Genomic DNA, 8,065 nt, shown 5'->3' with positions numbered 1-8,065 from the left:
GTTTGCATGGAATTTACTCCTCATTAGCATATAACTAACACTGCTCAATTGTAAAATATTTGAAAATTATTTGAAACCCTGCTCAATTTGAAAACCTGTGTAAAATATAACACATTATCAATCCAAATACACTCATTCTTACTCCACCTGAACCAATGTGACCCATAAGCAATTACTTCAACAGAACAAAGAGGCAACAAATAACAATAAAATCCTGGTCACATCACAATTAAGAGAAAATAGTAGAGTAAGCATGTTGCTTGACAATCTCACAACAGAAGTATACCAATTTCAATCTTGACTTGCAACTTCTTTCAAATTAAAATTCATCATCAAAGTTAAGGAACTCATTGCTTCCAGATTTAAACCCATTTTACGCCATTACCAGTGCATTTTTGCTATTACCAGCGTAATTTTTGTTTCACTGAATACTTTTGGTATTACCACCATTTTGTATTTGTCTTCACTGTACATGCACTTATTTTTAAGTAACCGACTGTTCCGATGCATGTCCATGGGTTAGCCCAGGCTGTTTCTGAAGTTATCTGTCTTTTGCAAGCAAGAGCATTTCCATTTGCATTCATACATTACAACAAGGAATTTCACTGAGATATAAAAAGGAATGAGTTCAAACAGGCATACAAGACTATTCAGACTAACATAGATCAACACTAGATTTGCATGTTCTCTTTTGCAACTAAGTTCCAAGTCTAATGCAATAGTAAGTTATCCCACTGAATTCCCATGGATCACAACAAACGATATCAGATTTCTAATAGGCATATTCTACACAGTTTTACGAAGAATTTTGAAACACATTTGAGCAATTTATTTTAACTCTACTAAAGCTAACCACATACTAAGAGGAGTAATTTGAAAACCACGAACAAAAATCAAAATAAAATGTTTGCTAAGACATAAAAGAGCCGTTTCCCCTCCCCCCCCCACCACAAACCTAAACCTGACATTGCCCTCAATGGGGAAAAGTTAAAACACCAGAACGACTACAAAAAGAGATAACATCTAAAGAATAAAAAAACTCATGGAAACCACATGCTCCATTGGCACACAAGAAGTAAAGCAAAGCCAAAACCGTGCAAGGAAAAGAGATATCAGCAAGCACCCCCAAACCTAGAGCATGACACACCATTAAATAAACCAACTAACAATCACTAAAATATCTGATTTACTAGACGATTTATTGTTGGCCTTAACTTCGGTTCTAGTGTCAGTCTTCTCGTCTAGCAGCTACTACTCCAGTTGACTCACAACCTAGCTAGTTATACTCCAGCAGAGTAAGGGTTAAGTTCCCTCAAGGCTCCTAAATCCATAGGTGGGACCATATGTGTTTGGTCCTCAACAATAATACCGAAGAGTCAATAAAGACCCCCAGGAATGATACATAGTCTCCCTCGAAGAAGGTTTACTCGTATCAGTCGTACCTATAGGTAATCATCAGTAGATGAAACTGCTATCCCACATCACACTTTGAAGAAATATCCATGTGACTGACCACTGAAGGCAGCAGGAATCACGCGCTGAACACAAATCCTTAAGTTACTCACCATAAGGTTTTCATTCAATACTTCAAGATCGAACTGGCCAATCCCAGAACGGTTGTTTGAGTACAGACCTCTCAAACTAGGGACCAAAAGTCTGGTCATTGACTGCCGGAACCATTTATGCTCTCAGCCAGCAAGAGAGTACCCCGAGTCCATGATGGGCCTGGCATCGCCGGGGGACCTCCAATCAATCAAGACCAGAGTACACCAAAAGGTTATCCCAAATAAGAATGAATAAACCTAAATAAAAACTGTAATGTACAAAGGGATAGAAACGTGGGGATTGCCCACAATGTGCGAAGTTTATAGTCATAAGCAAGACTCTGATGCAGTCAAGATGAAATGACAGGTTCCTCCAAGAAAATCACCATCACCTCCTCCGGTGTGGGGACATTCTCATGATACGGTTTGAGCCTCTGACCGTTAACTTTGAAGACCAACCCATCTCCGTGATTGTGGATCTCAATAGTGCCATGAGGAAACACCTGTGTAACCTCAAATGGACCGGACCACCTGGGTCTCAGCTTCCCTGGAAACAAATGCAATCGTGAGTTATAAAGTAAAACATTCTGCCCAATAGTAAAAGACTTGCGAAAAATAGATTTATCATGTAAAAGCTTTGTTCACTCCTTATACAGTTTGGCATTCTCATAAGCATCATGACGTATCTCCTCCAACTCATTCAATTGCAATTTTCTCTCCTCGCCCGCTTGAGTAAAATCAAAATTCAAAGCCTTAATGGCCCAATAAGCTCTATGCTCAAGCTCAACAGGCAGATGACATGCTTTGCCGAACACTAGGTGAAATGGAGACATTCCAATAGGAGTCTTATAAGCGGTTCGATAGGCCCATAAAGCATCGTCCAATCGAGTGGACCAATCTTTCCTATCAAAGAGAACCGACTTCTCCAAAATCCGTTTGATCTCCCTATTAGAGATTTCCACTTGACCACAAGTTTGTGGGTGGTACGGAGTGGACACCCGATGAGTGGTGGAGTATTTCTTCAATAAGGTCTCAAATGCTCTGTTGCAAAAATGAGATCCCCCATCACTGATGATCGCTCTCGGGGTACCAAACCGATTAAAGATGTTTTCTTTTAAAAACTTTACCACCACTTTGTAATCATTTGTCTTACATGCAATAGCTTCAATCCATCTAGAGACATATTCAACAGCAACAAGATGTATTGATAGCCGAACGAGACAGGAAAAGGACCCATGAAGTCAATACCCCACACATCAAAAAATTCAACAATAAGAATGGGGTTAAGAGGCATCATGTTCTTCCTAGACAAACAACCAGTCCGTTGGCATCTATCACACACACGAAAAAACTCATGGGCATCTCTAATTAATGAAGGCCAATAGAAACCACATTGCAAGACTTTAGCTGCGGTCTTTCTAGCACCAAAATGTCCACCACATGCGTGGGAATGACAAAATTCAAGAATGTTGGCAAAGTCTTTCTCAGGTACACAGTGCCTTATGACTTGGTCAGGACACACCTTGAACAAATAAGGGTCATCCCAAAAAAAATGTTTGACTTGGAAAAAGAATTTCAATCGATCTTGTTTACTCCAACAATCAGGAATCTTATGAGTTACAAGATAGTTGACTATATCAACAAACCAAGGCAACTGGGATACTTGGAGAAGTTGTTCATCAGGGAAGGTATCATTTAAAGGAAGGAATCTTTCCTGAGGTGCTACACAAATCCTAGATAGATGATCAACAACAACATTCTCACAACCCTTCTTATCTCGAATCTCAAGGTCAAATTCTTGCAATTGCAAGATCCATCTAATCAAGCGAGGTTTAGTGTCCTTGATGGATAATAAGTACTTCAAAGCAGAATGATCAGTGATATAACCTTTGACCCTAACAGATATGATCTGAATTTGTTCAAGGCAAACACAACAGCTAGCAACTCCTCAGTGGTAGTGTAATTCAATTGAGCATCATGAAGAGTGTAGCTAGCATACTGAATGACATAGGGAATTTTATCCGTCTTTTGCCCCAAAACAGCCCCCAATGCATAAACAGAGGCATCACACATCAACTCAAAAGGCAAAGACCAAGTAGGGGGTTGGACAATGGATGCAATGGACAAATATTTCTTCAGTGTCTCAAAAGCATGAATACAGGCATCATCAAAGGCAAAAACAACATCTTGAGCAAGCAAATTCGTCAAAGGACTAGAAATTTTGCTAAAGTCCTTAATGAAGCGCCTATAGAACCTAGAATGGCCATGGAAAGAATGCACCCCCTTCACAGAAGTAGGTGGTGGCAGATTGGCAATTAGGTTAACCTTGGCTTTGTCCACTTCTACACCCCGCTCAGACACTACATGTCCTAAAACGATTCCTTCTTTTACCATGAAGTGGCATTTCTCCCAATTCAAGACTAAATTAGACTTAATGCAACAGGACAATATGAGTGAAAGGTTGTGCAGACATGTATCAAAACAAGTGCCAAACACAGAAAAGTCATCCATAAAGACCTCTAAAAAAATCACCAATCATGTCAAAAAAGATACTCATCATGCACCATTGGAAAGTGGAGGGTGCATTGCATAAACCAAAAGGCATGCGTCTGTAAGCATAGGTGCCCAACGGACACGTGAATGTGGTCTTTTCTTGGTCTTCTGGAGCAATGGGAATTTGATTGTAGCTGGAGTATACATCTAAGAAGCAATAAAAATTGTGGCCGGCCAATTGCTCTAGCACCTGATCAATGAAAGGTAGTGGGAAGTGATCCTTCCTAGTGGCGGAATTAACTTTTCTACAGTCAATGCAGACACGCCACTTGGTGGTAGTTCTTGTGGGAATCAATTCACCTCTCTCATTTTTCATTATCGTTATCCCCCCTTTCTTAGGAACAACTTGAATTGGACTCACCCAGGTGCTATCAGAAATAGGGTAAATGATTCCTGTCACAAGCAACCTGATGACTTCTTCTCTCACAACCTCCAATATATGGGGATTTAACCTACGTTGCATCTCACCTGAGGCTTTAGTCCCTTCCTCCAAATGAATACGATGCATGCATATGGAGGGGCTAATCCCTTTTAAGGCATCAAGAGTCCACCCCAATGACTCTCTGTGTGCTTGTAAAATTTCAGTCAATTGTTCCTCCTGCTCAGTACTCAAATTAGAGGCAATAATGACTGGCAATGACTTCATGAGCCACAAGAATGCATACTTCAACGTGGGAGGAAGTGGCTTAAGATCTAGCTTGGAAGTTTCAAGAGGTTTGTCCAAGTCAAGATGAAGATCATGTAGATGATCAGTTGTGACAACCTCATAAGCTTCCTCCAACAGAGGTACAGAACTGAGTAAAAAGTCAACCTCTCGAAAATATGTTTCCTCATCAAAATAGTCCATGTCTAAAGATGTTATGTAAGACTCAAAAGATTCAAGAGTGGAATCATCATCAAGCATAACTGTCTCTATCTTAAATGCAGGACTGAGATCATCAGACTCAAGTGGATGGTGCCCGGCATTAAACACATTCAACGAGACCTTAAAATTTACAAAAGTCAACTCCAACTCACCACTTTTACAATGAATGATAGCATTAGATGTGGCTAAGAAGGGATGTCCTAGGATGACAGGAATTTGGTTGGTCACATTGACTACTGGTTCTGTATCAAGAACAATGAAATCAACCGGGAACAGAAATTTGTCCACTTTTATCAAAACACCTTCAACTATTCCTCGTGGTATTTTGACAGAATGGTCAGCTAGTTGAAGTGTGATGGGAGTAGGCTTCAATTCCCCCAAACCTAATTGCTGGTACACAAAGAAAGGCAGCAAATTCACACTTACCCCTAAGTCAAGAAGAGCTCTCTGGATGGTATGTTCACCAATGACACATGAAATTGTGGGGCATCCAGGATCTTTAACTTTAGGAGGAGTGTTGTGCTTCAGAATTGAGCTTACATTCTCAGTAATAAAGACCTTTTTGTTAACATGTTGTTTTCTCTTCTGTGTACAAAGGTCTTCAAAAATCGGGCACAGGCAGGGACTTGGCTAATAGCATCAAGAAGTGGAATGTTAATGTGAACCTTACTAAACATTTCCAACGTTTCATGCATGCTATCTCCTTTCCTAGGTGGGCCCGATAACCTCTGTGGATAAGGAGCTGGTGGGACTTGGTCAGGGATCTGCCTGACTGTTGGTGGAGAACTTAGAGGTTCTTCACTCAATGATGTGTCCCCATTGTCATCCTTTGACTCCGTAGACTTAGTGGTCCCTACCCATTGTTCAACTCACGACCACTCCTAAGGGTGGTTATGGCTTTGGCTTGCTCATGGTGGGGTTTGGAACTCAACCCACTCTCATGTGTGCTTTTGGGATTAGGAATGGTTTGACTCGGGAGTCTATTTTGTGCCTGTTCACTCATGTGGCTGGCCAACTGACTCACTTGCAATTCAAGTTTAGCAATGGAGGACTGTGTATTCTGCATAAATAATTGAAGTGTATCCTCAAGTGAAGTTTTTTGTGGAATCCATGGTTGTTGAGTGAAGTGTGGGCGCAGAGCTTGGGGTTGAGTAAACCCTGGAGGACCCCCAACCTGTGGGCCCTTGGACCATGAGAAATTTGGGTGCCTAGCCCAACCCGGATTATATGTTTCCGAAAAAGGATCGTTCCGGTTTGGTATATTAAAATTTTGGACTACATTCAAGTCCTCAATGAGCTCCGGGTAGGATGAACTAGATGGACACATTTGTGTGGGATGAGATGAACCAGAGCATATGGCACAGAAAGTAGATGGGTTAGAAGCAGGTGAACTGTTGGACACCATAAGGGCATCAATTTTTCTAGTCAACCCCTCAATCTTGGCCATGAGCATAGGTGTTTCACTAACCTCGTAGAGACCCCCTCTTTTGCCTTTGTGGGATCTCCTATCAACATTAAATGATGAACCCCATTGCTGAGATTGATCACTCAACGTTTCAAAGTAGTCCCTCGCCTCACTAGTACTCTTACCCATCAAACTTCCACCATTTGTTGCATCTACCATGGATCTAACCTGGGGTGTAAGACCTTGATAAAAGTATTGCACTAAATGCCATTTCTCAAACCCATGATGCGGACACCTACGGATCAAATCCTTCCATTTCTCCCAAGCCTCATAAAAGTGTTCACCCTCCTGCTGCATAAAGTTGGAGATTTATTTCCTGAGGGTTGTAGTTCTCTGAATGGGAAAGTACTTGGACAAAAATTTCGTGATGAATGTGTCCCATGAAGTAATGCTGCCCACCTCTAAGGAATTGAGCCAAGACTTGGCCTTATCCTTAAGTGAAAATGGAAAAAGTCTTAACCGGATAGAGTCATCTAAGAAATTATGGAATTTGAAAGTTGCACAAATATCTAAGAATTCCTTGATGTGGTAATAAGGGTCCTCCTTCTCCAACCCATACAATGTAGGGAGGAGTTGGATCACACCCGGTTTCAACTCATAACTGACGGCAGTAGTGGGTGGCAATATAATGCAAGAAGGTGATGTGAAATGTAATGGGATAGAGTAATCCCTCAGGGCTCTACGGTCACCTGTTGCAGGTAACTGTAAGGGTTCACCCTGATTGGCCATGGTAGCTCCTAACTTGACTTCGGGTGTTTTTCTACAAATATGTTCTACCTCTTCAACCAAGGGAGCTAATGGTTTACCTAGGGAGCGGCACCCGTGCATAAAAACACAAAAAGAAACAAAACTAACTATCAAATTAAGCTAACAAACTCACTACTGAAAATACGAACTAACTAGAAGAAGTAAAAATAACTCCATACAAAATCACCAAGATAAAATTATGAAAGCAAAAAAAAAAAAAAATCTAACCTAAGACCATGGAGAACAAAGAAATACACTTAATACGTGCCTCCCCGGCAATGGTGCCAAAAACTTGATGTGAAATTTCATTACATCGACTTTTATACCTCGCAAGCATATGAATCGTTCATGTAATCTAGCATGAAGCGAAGGTCATCCACACGGAGGACTGAATTTTGTGTACTCTTCAGTCAACTAGCCTAACCAAATATGATGAATTAATCTGAACTAAACACTAATTATATCCTAAATTATCAAGCAATAATCTGATTAACTACTTGCACAACAAGAAATGTCAACTCTGGATTTTACAGTGATTCGTACCTCTCTCGAGCGCCACGTAACCATGAATCTGGATTCTCAATCCTTGCGTCTAGCTCCTCTCAGGTGCCTAGAGTTAATGACAATGATCGGATTACAATAGAATGCAGAGAATCAATTTCCTATTATGATGATGTTAAAATTATCAACTCTAGATTTTATCGTGATTCGTGCCTCTCTCGAGCGCCACGTAACCACGAATCCGATTTCTCAATCCTTGCGTCTATCCCCTCTCGGGTGCATAGAGTGAAAGACAGAAATTGGATTAAAATACAAAAATCCAACCTGGATTACAATCCTACCCTAACTATCAAATTTAATCAAATATCTGAAAAACAAATATTCGATAAA

The 8,065-nt window shown here is 40.7% G+C and overlaps 1 non-coding gene across 1 annotated transcript; it reads left to right on the top strand.

Annotated features, from left to right (window-relative positions):
• Positions 1-6,644: 6,644 nt before the first annotated feature.
• On the top strand, positions 6,645-6,751 carry LOC137943281 (small nucleolar RNA R71). Its single transcript, XR_011110620.1, has one exon. It is a non-coding gene; the product is annotated as a small nucleolar RNA R71 (small nucleolar RNA).
• The last annotated feature ends 1,314 nt before the right edge of the window (positions 6,752-8,065 follow it).

The sequence above is a fragment of the Aristolochia californica genome, unplaced genomic scaffold (genome assembly GCF_029961685.1).
Source record: "Aristolochia californica isolate CCGP_79_NKW_82.1479 unplaced genomic scaffold, dmAriCali1.0.hap1 SCAF_10, whole genome shotgun sequence".
NCBI lineage: Eukaryota > Viridiplantae > Streptophyta > Magnoliopsida > Piperales > Aristolochiaceae > Aristolochia > Aristolochia californica.
This window is presented reverse-complemented; position numbering and strand designations above follow the sequence as displayed.